The sequence below is a fragment of the Phalacrocorax aristotelis genome, chromosome 3, assembly GCF_949628215.1.
Source record: "Phalacrocorax aristotelis chromosome 3, bGulAri2.1, whole genome shotgun sequence".
NCBI lineage: Eukaryota > Metazoa > Chordata > Aves > Suliformes > Phalacrocoracidae > Phalacrocorax > Phalacrocorax aristotelis.
The window spans coordinates 51,887,642-51,898,172 of NC_134278.1; positions in this window are offsets into that span (position 1 = coordinate 51,887,642).

Genomic DNA, 10,531 nt, shown 5'->3' on the forward strand with positions numbered 1-10,531 from the left:
TCAGTTCGCCTAAATCACAAAATCCTCAGAACTTACCGTCCTGCTGAGTGGAGTGCTGTAAAGCTATGTACACACACAACAGACGTGCAGAACGAATACCTGCAGGCAAGTAACGCATATTTGAGCACTTGCCAGTGCCTGAGGCCACATGGTGGGCAAATAATCCCATACTGTGGCTGTCAGCCACCCAAGTCCTAACAGAGTAAGAACTGAATGACAGTCTTCCCAAAGGCAGCGTCAGAGTTAGAGACTTCAGAAGTGGCTTAATACTTGGTAAAAGCTCCACCTAGGCGCTCTACATGTCTCAGGAATGCAAATATTTTGCAGCGCTCTGATCCTGGTAGGGAGGTTCCTTCTTTGTAATCTTATAACAAAACCAAATCAAATAATTTTACCCTGTGGGACAATTTCTGCATGACAATAGCAAACTCCGATATCTTTCTTAGTCAGAGGATTTGAAGCTCAAGTCATTCTGGAAGCTCCACTGTAATTAATATAAAAAAAAGAAAGAGTCTGCTAATATGAAAAATAGCAAGCCCAGCATACACAGGGAAGAAGCTTAATTTCTTGAGTTAAATAATTTAGATACTACATTAAAAATTTTAGATGACCTATAAGAAAGATCATACACTAAGACATTAATCTATCCGCTTTTGTAGCCAAGGTTCAGTTTACTGAAGTAAAAAAAACATTTTGACTGACAGGTACCAAAAAGAGGTGGCAGGACCTGATAGGCTGATAATGATGGTATATTGTGTAAGGGTATCCCAGAGTAGAGGCAAATTCTAGGACTGCACACTGACAGCCATAATAATGATTTAATCCTGCTGGAGTTAATGGGATTACTGCTGCCCTTCCCTGTTTTTCTTTTAGAATAACCCTGCCTAACAAAGAGCATTTGATGGAAAATCTACATGTCTTCCCAGTTCAGGAGTCAGAAACCCATGAGAAGGACCCAGAAGATAAACTAGCCCTCAAGCAAAAAAACTAGTGCTTCCTGTTAGAAGTCAGGACACAAAGAAAACTTGATGTACACCCTGTCTTGGAAAAGGTTTGACAAAACGTGACTCCATGCCGTTGAGCAGCTCAAAACAACTGGACCAGTTAGTACTTTGGGTGGGTAGGCTGCAGTAGATCCCATTGTTGCTGCACTTTCTTATACAGTAGAGGCCACCATGCACCATCATCCTTGTTGATAGAAAATAAGGGAGTGGTATATCCCTTTTTTTCAAAACAGATGATCTCAACTCCTGGCACAGAGCATTTAACTGCATTTCTCACTGGCCTGAGTTCAGGTAGACCAATGTGTGGCTGTGCAGTACCAGGGACCACAGACCCTGAGATTTCACGTTATCTCAGTGAGATGCCTATCTCTGCTACTGCATTTACGCAGAAAATTCGGGAACACACAGCAGCTGGCCCAAGGTGTGTCCCTGACAGACATAAATAGCTTGTAGCCATTTGCATAAAGTCTCACATACTGGCTTAAATCAGTACAGGGAGCGACATGCCCCAGAAGAGCTAAACAAATGCAATGCTCAGAATGCCAAATTTGTGCAAAAGCTTTGCTATTCCTTGAAGGAAGTCCTGCTGGAGGTAAGGTTTCACAGGAAGATAGTCTGTCGTTTAACTGACACACTTAAGGTGTTGTATGGCAGCCAGTTGTGACTTCCAGAAATTTAGCATGAAATCCAGTGAATAAGGAATTTCTTGTCTCTATTAATTTTTGAGCCAATGTAGCATCTAAGCTGTGTGTAAGCATCTTTTTAGAATGGTTTCAACCTTTGTATAGTCCCCCAATTTTCTGTTGCAATTACATGGCAAAATTAACCACTTCAGTTTCATACTAAGAATGCAACTTTTGTATTATGCTTATTTCATTATATTATATACTGCTAATAATCATACATACTTTTGCTTTTTTAGTATGGTGTTTTCCATTAAACACACTTGTGTCATTTTAAAAAATCAATAGCTGTATTATCTTCAGATAGCTTCACATATTGTGGCACTGTAAGAAACTAGGTGTTGGAAATAAAATGTTAAGCCACCCAAAGCCACTGCAGTTAATCATATTTAACACCTGACTAAACTGGGCTCACCCAGAGCTTTTGGTAGGATTGGAAATAAACAATCCTGATCAAGTAATTCTGTTGTATTATGTGAAAGCCCATTGACAGCTGCAGTTTCTACTGAAGCTGGATGTAACTGTAGAAGCTAAAGGCCCTGTTCAGGTTTAGGAATATTTTGTACCTCTTATTTTTCTGGTACAGCAAGTCTTGGGAGGGCCTTCCATTTATTTTTCTATGACCTACAGACAGACTGTCGATCATAAATCTATTTGCTATTAATTAATGTATCATCATAAGAAGCATATGAGAGGAGACTGCAGAGAGTACGCTCTGCTGGTCAACCTCCATAGTGATGCCATAGCACTGAGTTGCTTTTTATTTATTCTCTTGAACATGTGATACAAAATGTACATACTCTGCCACAATTTAAGTGTTACTTCTGTCACATTTATCCATATTTCCACTGCCAAACTGATGTGAAAACTCAGCTTTTGTGTTGCCTGAATAACATAATTCCCCCGAACAACTCACACTTGAAATGGAACAAAAGACCCACCTCTGAAGAGCAAGCAGAGAGCAGAGTGCTAAGGCAGGGCAGGCGTCAGTGTGGAGAGCCAGAGGTTCACTGTAACAGGGTGGGATTAGAGAGAGATTCCCAAAGAGTCAAGATGAGTACAGCAAGGAAAGAGGACAGGAGCTCAAGGATGTTCTACTGCACTTTACTCTAAAAGGTACGCTTTTTCCTTTGTGGCAGTGCTTGAACTCAACGTTTTTCTCATAAAAGGAACAGCCTTTTCTTCTGTGGCTTAGCATAACAAAGGAACAAGCTTTTAATGGTAGCTTGCTTTTCTTTGGCTTTCAGACAAGGGAAAAATTCTGATTTCCTCAGAATATATATTTTACCCATAGTAAAATTGACATTTTTATCCTCCTGGATCCTTTTTGATCCCTCCACATAATTTTCTCAGGTTCCCAAGCTTTTTTTACGCTCACTCTGTGAAGATCTGCCCTTGGATCGTCCCAGTATCCCAGTACATATGGCTGGGAACATGTAACTGTGTGTACCTGGGCCTTTGCCACTGCTGGGGGCATTATGGTGGCCATAACCACTGCTTCGTGTACTAAATTTAACACGGAATACACTGTTCCAGTGCTCATACATTAAGATCCCCTATATCAGTTCCCCCTTTCATAGGACTCGCAGGCAATCCCCAGGAATTTAGCATCCCTGCAGCAATGCCTTCATCCAGAGCGAGCTGTCTGGAAGGAGTCAGACCTTCCTGCAGGGAAAGAAGGCTCAGGAATTCCCAAATTCCTTCTCCTTCCTGTTACCAAGCAAATCTAACAATCTCTCCTTTGATAGAGAGTCCTAGAAAAACACAGCCTCCATAATTGCTAGAGCACTGATGCAGATTAAGGAGAAAACTGGGTTAAACAAGGGATAATACACTTCCAGAGCCACTTTGTTCCACACAGAATGCTAACCAGGAGCATACACAGTAGAGGGACAACATCCTGGGGAAATCACCGGGAAAATCCTGTTGCTGAAAAAAAATATGCTTCAAGAAAAACAGAAAGGCAGAGAGGTGCATCTGTTATCAATCAGCTCTTCAGACAGCAAGTTTAGGACTCGTGGAGCAAAAGAAACAAGCCTTCCCTCTGGCTCAAATTCCTCCTTGGAATTTCTCAAATGTCCATGGCTGCTGTAATTCCTGGTCCACCCTGCCAACAGCAGCTCTTGCCAGCTCCTTTACCAGCTTGACAACCCAGCCAGGGAGACTGGTGAAAATTTGACTACAGAAAACATACTGGCTAGCTAAGAAAAGAGACACCTTAGCAGTACATTAACAGATTTAGTCCATTAATCTAACAGAACAACAAAGCCTTGGTCAATTCCTGATCACTGTGATCATCACAATGGCTGACTACTCAGTCATTGGTTTTTGTTTGTTTGCTTTCAATAAGCATATTTAAATTACAAAATTAACTTCCTGCAAAGTTCTCTGTAGTACCAATTCAGCTTTTCTCCCTGAGAAGGTAAAACTGCAGAGTAGGTTACAACTACACTGAGTGCTTATATACTAACCTTAAAAGCGATCAAACCCCAACATTTTCCTTAGCATAATAATGGGTTTGCTTTGTAATGACAATGCTGACTGAATAGCAAAAGTTTCTGTAGAAACACTTGCATTTAAAGCTTGAGCACATATCCTTGTACAGCACCCTAGTCCTTAGGACCCCCCGTTCTACCACCCAGCCACCTCCTCATTCATTCCTAGCTGCCCCAGGCATCCATGCACTTCATCTCTAACTCCAGACAGCCCAATCTGCCTTGCCCTTTGCTAGTCCTTTCTGACTTACTGCAGGCAACGTGGTTCCTGCCACTTGCTGCTCTGATACCATGCTCCCCTGGCAGTTCTTGCAAGGAGAGCCTGGCCTGAAGTGATGAACTCCTGAGAGGGCAGAGAGAGGGGGAGGCAATCTCAGGGAGAATGTTCTGGCCGTACAGAGAGTGCATCCACATTAGTATTTTGGTTTGGAAGATCTTTTGTTCTGCAGATCCATTCCTAGAGGCAGGTACTGTGATCATGTGTGCGGCAGCAAGAGGAGGACCCTCCAGAAGTACCCTGCATCAGTGCTGTACGTTCCTTGCTTTCAAAGTGTGTTCTTGTGCTTCTGGGTGTTTGAAACCCTCCCTCAGCCTCTGGACTCTGACCTCAAACCAAGGAGAATTCAGTAATGAATGTAGTTAATTTGAAACTGATTGTTGTTTCTAAGGTCAATAATGGGAAAACTGACTATAAGCAAACAGCCCTCCGGAGAACACAACTCTACGGGGATCTGATGTTTCCCTTAACCAAATAATGCCAGAATAACTAACCTGATGTTTGCCTACTCAACCTGCCTATCTACTGCCATGCTTTCCCTATTGCTTAAACCAGGCCTCACAAAACCTCAACTAAAAGTATGCAACAGTTACAACAGCATGCTTATTTCACTCAGACTAGGCTTCATAGGATGTGTAACTTGTGAATTTTAAGTAAATCATCAAAATTCACTTTGCATTTGCCAAAACAAATGTTGAATCTCTTCTTTTTGGTTTCTGCATTTGTGAAGCAAAGGCTAAGTTTTACTATCCATGCTTTAATAAAAAACAGTCAAAGAAAAATATTTCCTCTAAGTACTGTGTATCTTCCTTGATCAGCCAAGGTTTACACGATGGACAAACATGCCCATTTGTATTCAGAGGATGAAGACTCAGGATGCGTCCAACCTATTTCCCTACCACAGCCTCGTCATCCCCTGCTTCAGATTCCTCTGTTCCCCAGGCACCACCCTGATTCATAATCTCAGGAAAGTAGGAGATGCTTAATGATCTTGCAGACCTGCATGACAACTGTTTTCACTGTGGATTTTCCAGCCCAGTTGATTGCCCACTATCTGGTAAGCAGGCTAGCATTGCTAACTTCTGCAGCGCAAAGGCTATTTGCTTATCTGGCATCAGAGTGGCTCTCACTCTGGTGTCTCTTTGATGAAGGCCAGGGCCAATACCTCTTCAGCATACAATTTCATTTACGTGGCTTTCTTCACTCTGAATTTCTTCATCCACTGCTAGTCACCCAAAACCTGCAACACACAATTTCACCTTCTGGTGTGTTTTTTTAGGCCCAGAAACATTATTCCATAGTGTGAAGCTATTTTTTCCTCCTCCTCAAAATGTCATCATTCTTGTCCCATCACTAATCACCATTGTAGGACTTGCTTCAGTTCCATATATATGAAAGATATGCAAACCAGAAGCATAAGGTGCATTACCTCTTACAGATCTCATGCTGATGACAGAGAGAAAATTGCAAAGTATGGATTGAAAATAAAAAGAAAAACTGTATTTTAGAATGTGCAATGGAGGTTTGTGGGAAACTGAATCTAGTATCTTGACACTGGAAAAATTCTGCATAGGAGTGCAGTACAAGTTAGCACAGGGAGACCTCCTCACATTTTAGTGTGCCTCCACCCAGTACAACCACACTTGGTGAAGCTGGGTTGTGTCAGGCTGAGCAGCTACATATGAATGTACTCTTGATGTTGCAGTGTCAGCTGGTATAGGCTGACAACATACTTTCTCATGTAGTCACATCTTTAAACCTTGGGATTGTCAGTTGCTCTGCTTTGACTTGAACTCTAGAGAACTAGCTCAGATGCAGACATCAGTACTGCAGACATCTAAAGTTAGAGAATACATATCCCAGTTCTGATGCTGTAAAGATGGAAGACAAATGCCCTCAGATCAATGTTCAGCAGGGGTTTTTGTTGCCATTCTTTAAAACTTTTCTGAGAAATATTTTCTCTCCAGTAAAGATGCATCAATCTTTCAATCCCTGAAACAGAAAGGCCTGCTTTTATGCAGCTGTTCCATGCACATTCGTGCAAAATTCTTAGCAGCTTAAATAAATTATATCAATAAAATAAATTATTCCGTAGTTTATGATTTATTATAACATAGTTTGTAGTGTTCCTGAAAATGTGTAACAAAACTGTTGCTGCAGAGGCAGTTCAGTTCTCTGCTCACTCTTCCCAGACTGGCCATATAATTTCACTGCCACACTTATGCCTACTCTTCCAGTAGAACAAGTAGACCCTTTGGTGTATCTAGAAAATTTAATTAATCCTTGTCTAAAATAGGTCAGGTGATTCATGCCCTAAACCTACCTGTTCTTCTACAGCCCTGGGTGACACATCTTGGTTATCAACATCTGCATTGCATATGTAAAAGTTAAATGAGATGATTAATTTCTCTGGTGGTGTCTGTAATTGCTTCAGACATTTCATAGCAAAAATGAAACATATGATGCCTTCCAAAGACCTCAAATACATGTTATTTGAAAGCCAAAAAAGGACTTGAAATTTCTTTGACCAAAGGAAAATATTGATCAGCCTTTTCACGAATCGTTTCACAGAATCACAGAATCACAGGTTGGAAGGGACCTCAGGGATCATCTAGTCCAACCTTTCTAGAAAAAGCAGAGTCTAGACAAGATGGCCCAGCACCCTGTCCAGACGACTCTTTCAAGTGTCCAATGTGGCCAAGTCAACCACTTCCCTGGGGAGATTATTCCAATGGCTGACTGTCCTCACTGTGAAAACTTTTCCTCTCTTGTCCAATCGGAATCCCCCCAAGAGCAACTTGTGTCCATTCCCCCCTTGTCCTCTCCATGTGACTCCTTGTAAAAAGGGAGTCTCCACCTTCTTTGAGGTTGCCCCTTAAGTACTGGTACATGGTGATGAGATCCTCTCTGAGCCTCCTTTTCTCAAGGCTGAACAAACCCAATTCTCCCAGCCTATCCTCATATGGCAGCTTCCCAGTCCTTTGATCATCTTGGTGGCCCTTCTCTGGAGCCCTCCCAGCCTGTCCACAGCCTTTTTGTATAGGGGGGACCAGAACTGTACACAGTACTCCAGGTGTGGCCTGACAAGCTCTGAGTAGAGTGGGATGATGACTTCTTTATCTCTGCTGGTGATGCACTTTTTGATGCAGCCCAGCATCCTGTTGGCCTTCTTGGCTGCAGCAGCACGCTGCTCGCTCATGTTGAGCTTCCTGTCCACCAGGACCCCCAGGTCCCTTTCCACAGAGCTGCTCTCCAGCCAGGCGGATCCCAGTCTGTGCTGCACTCCCGGATTATGTTTTCCCAGGTGCATGACCTTACACTTGTCCTTGTTGAACTTCATAAGGTTCTTGCTGGCCCACTCTTCCAGCCTATCCAGATCTCCCTGCAGAGAAGCTCTCCCTTCTGGAGTGTCTACTTCCCCACTCAACTTGGTGGGGAAACTGCAAACTTCATCAGGCTACACTTGATGCCGTTATCCAGATCGCTTATAAAGATATTGAATAACATTGGGCCCAATATTGATCCCTGGGGGACTCCACTAGTGACAGGTTGCCACTTGGAAAAGGAACTATTTATCACCACCCTTTGGATGCAGCCTGTCAGCCAATTCCCCACCCACTGCACAGACCACTTGTCTAGGCCATAACGCATTAATTTCTCCAGGAGGAGGCTGGGGGGGACCATATCAAAGGTCTTGGAGAAGCCTTTTGAGTGATTAACGTCTTAAAACTGTCCACAAAGTAAACGCACACAGACACAGTTAAGAAAACACCAACAGGGAAAGGTGCAGAGATCTGGAGCAGATAATCTGAGGCAGAGGAAACAGACAGAACCTGGACAGAATTTACTGAGGATCTATATAAATAAAATTGTCGAGTTTTCTGTGTAAAATTCAATATGGAAAATTTCTCAAACTGACATATATCCTGTTCTAGGCTAGAAAATTAAACTGAGAAAACAGTAAAACTTTACCACTCTAGTAGTCATGTCAAATGAGACAGTGTTAGCATGCTGCATTACATTATTTTCCTGACATAAACAGGCCTTGATACAAAGGAAGATAAATAAATTCTTAGATTACCTGTCTAAATCTTGCCATTTCCCTTGTAAAACTAGAGATTGAAGAGATTGTCTGAATTAACTTCTTGCTCTAAATCACAGAAGAAAAATCTAAAGTAATGTTTGTACAGGATGCTTTACAATTTGAAAAACTAATCTGAAGTTATTAACCTCTTGTACCCCAACTATGCTGGATGACTATCAGTCGGAAAATCTGCACTGTTTCCTACCACTGTTTATGTATGTCATTCCTACTACAAGGAACAAGCTTCCTTGTTGGGGGCAAGTTTGTATATAGAGTATCCATATCAGAAGAGTTCTTCAGATGAAAAGCCTTGAACGACTTTCAGAAATATGAATTAAAGAGACCAGAGAGATGGTAGGTAGGAGTATAAAAGAGATTTTTTTTGTAATGTATGAACAAGTTATGTTGTACGTTGCAAGTACTAAGGTAAAAAAAATCAAATTGTTATGATTAAACTGACCATATTGCTTAAGATGTGCCTTTTTTTGTAACCAGGCTGCATTTATTCTACAACTGCACACAGAATGAAACAACTGGTAAGAAATACTCTATTGATCAAATGACAAAAAGGTTCCTGCACTTGCAGTTAGTAATAAGTATATAAAAGTTCAGTGTGTATCTTCTACCACAGTTGGCCTAGCTGGTGCACAAATGCAAAGCTGCAATCAAAGACAGTTGTGCAATTTAGACCTTAGCTAGTATTTTGAAACATAGAGAGAGGGGTAGTATTAAACTAATAAGAAATATTTATGAGAAGTAAGGGCACAACGTACACTCTGGTTTAATTGAGGACTCCTGATCCATGGCAAAAAAAAAAAAAAAAAAAAAAAGGAATGCAGTGTTGAAAAACTAATATTTTTTGCCAGCACCCTGTTGGACATTATGATCAGCTCCACTTATGTACAACTCTATGTAAAAGCTTTGCCTTCCAGTCTCCAAAACAGCTAGATTACTTTTTTGTACCATCCAAAAATATGCCCTCTGTCACAATTTATCCTACAACAATGTTCAGAAATGAGTCACGACCTTTCTTTAAAGGTTTTTTTTCCTGAAATGCTGACACAATCTTAGCTGTAGCATTGTCAATAGGGAATGCTACTACAGAGAGACTTAAATGACACTGTCATGTAGAGCAGAATAAATTATTTCAATTGTAAACCAGCTAATTATACATTAAAGCTGGTACCTACCTCTCTTTGTTATAAGACAGCTTTTTCCTGCTACAGATGAAATATAGCAGTGTGCATAAAGCCACATAAAGAGCCATTTTGTTTTTATCATATCAGTATCACTCAGTGTCTTACTTTAAGATTTGTATTTCTATTCATGTGTTTTCTTTTGGCTTCAGTTTCAGAGTTTTAAAATTTTGAATGTACACATCGACAAATACCCCAAAGGTCAAATCCTAATTTATTAATGTCTGAAATCTCATTATTTTTGACCAAATCTCATTAGTTTAAGACCTAACTGGTGATTTTTTGTGCTTAGGCTTATTAAAATTGATAATAACATAACAAATGTAAATCCCTTCTTTATATAAATGAGCAATTAGAAACAATGTAAGCAATTACAAGCTATATAAATACTTTTTCATTGCTTTTGTGATAAATATGATGACATTTTCCCTGCGAAAGGTTGATTATAAATCAGTCACAATCAGATGTCTCTGCAGAAGCAACCACTACAAAGAGGAGAGAACCTGGCTTTCCTCAATCAAGTCAACTTTATTCAACATCTCTTATGTGTTCATTTAGTATTTAACTACAGTACATGCCAATGCAATGAAATAATTTAACTAAAATATCTAATTTTTTGTGATGTTTCTTTTGTTCTTTCACCATGGGCGCATCGAAGGGAGAGGGTAGAGCAGATATAACCTGAATTCCTATTGTGAAAATAAGCAGAATAAGATTTTGTTTTGACAAAAAATGTCATTAATAAGAATAAAGGGCGGAGTCCAGTTTCCTCCCTGGAACCCCTCTCTAAAG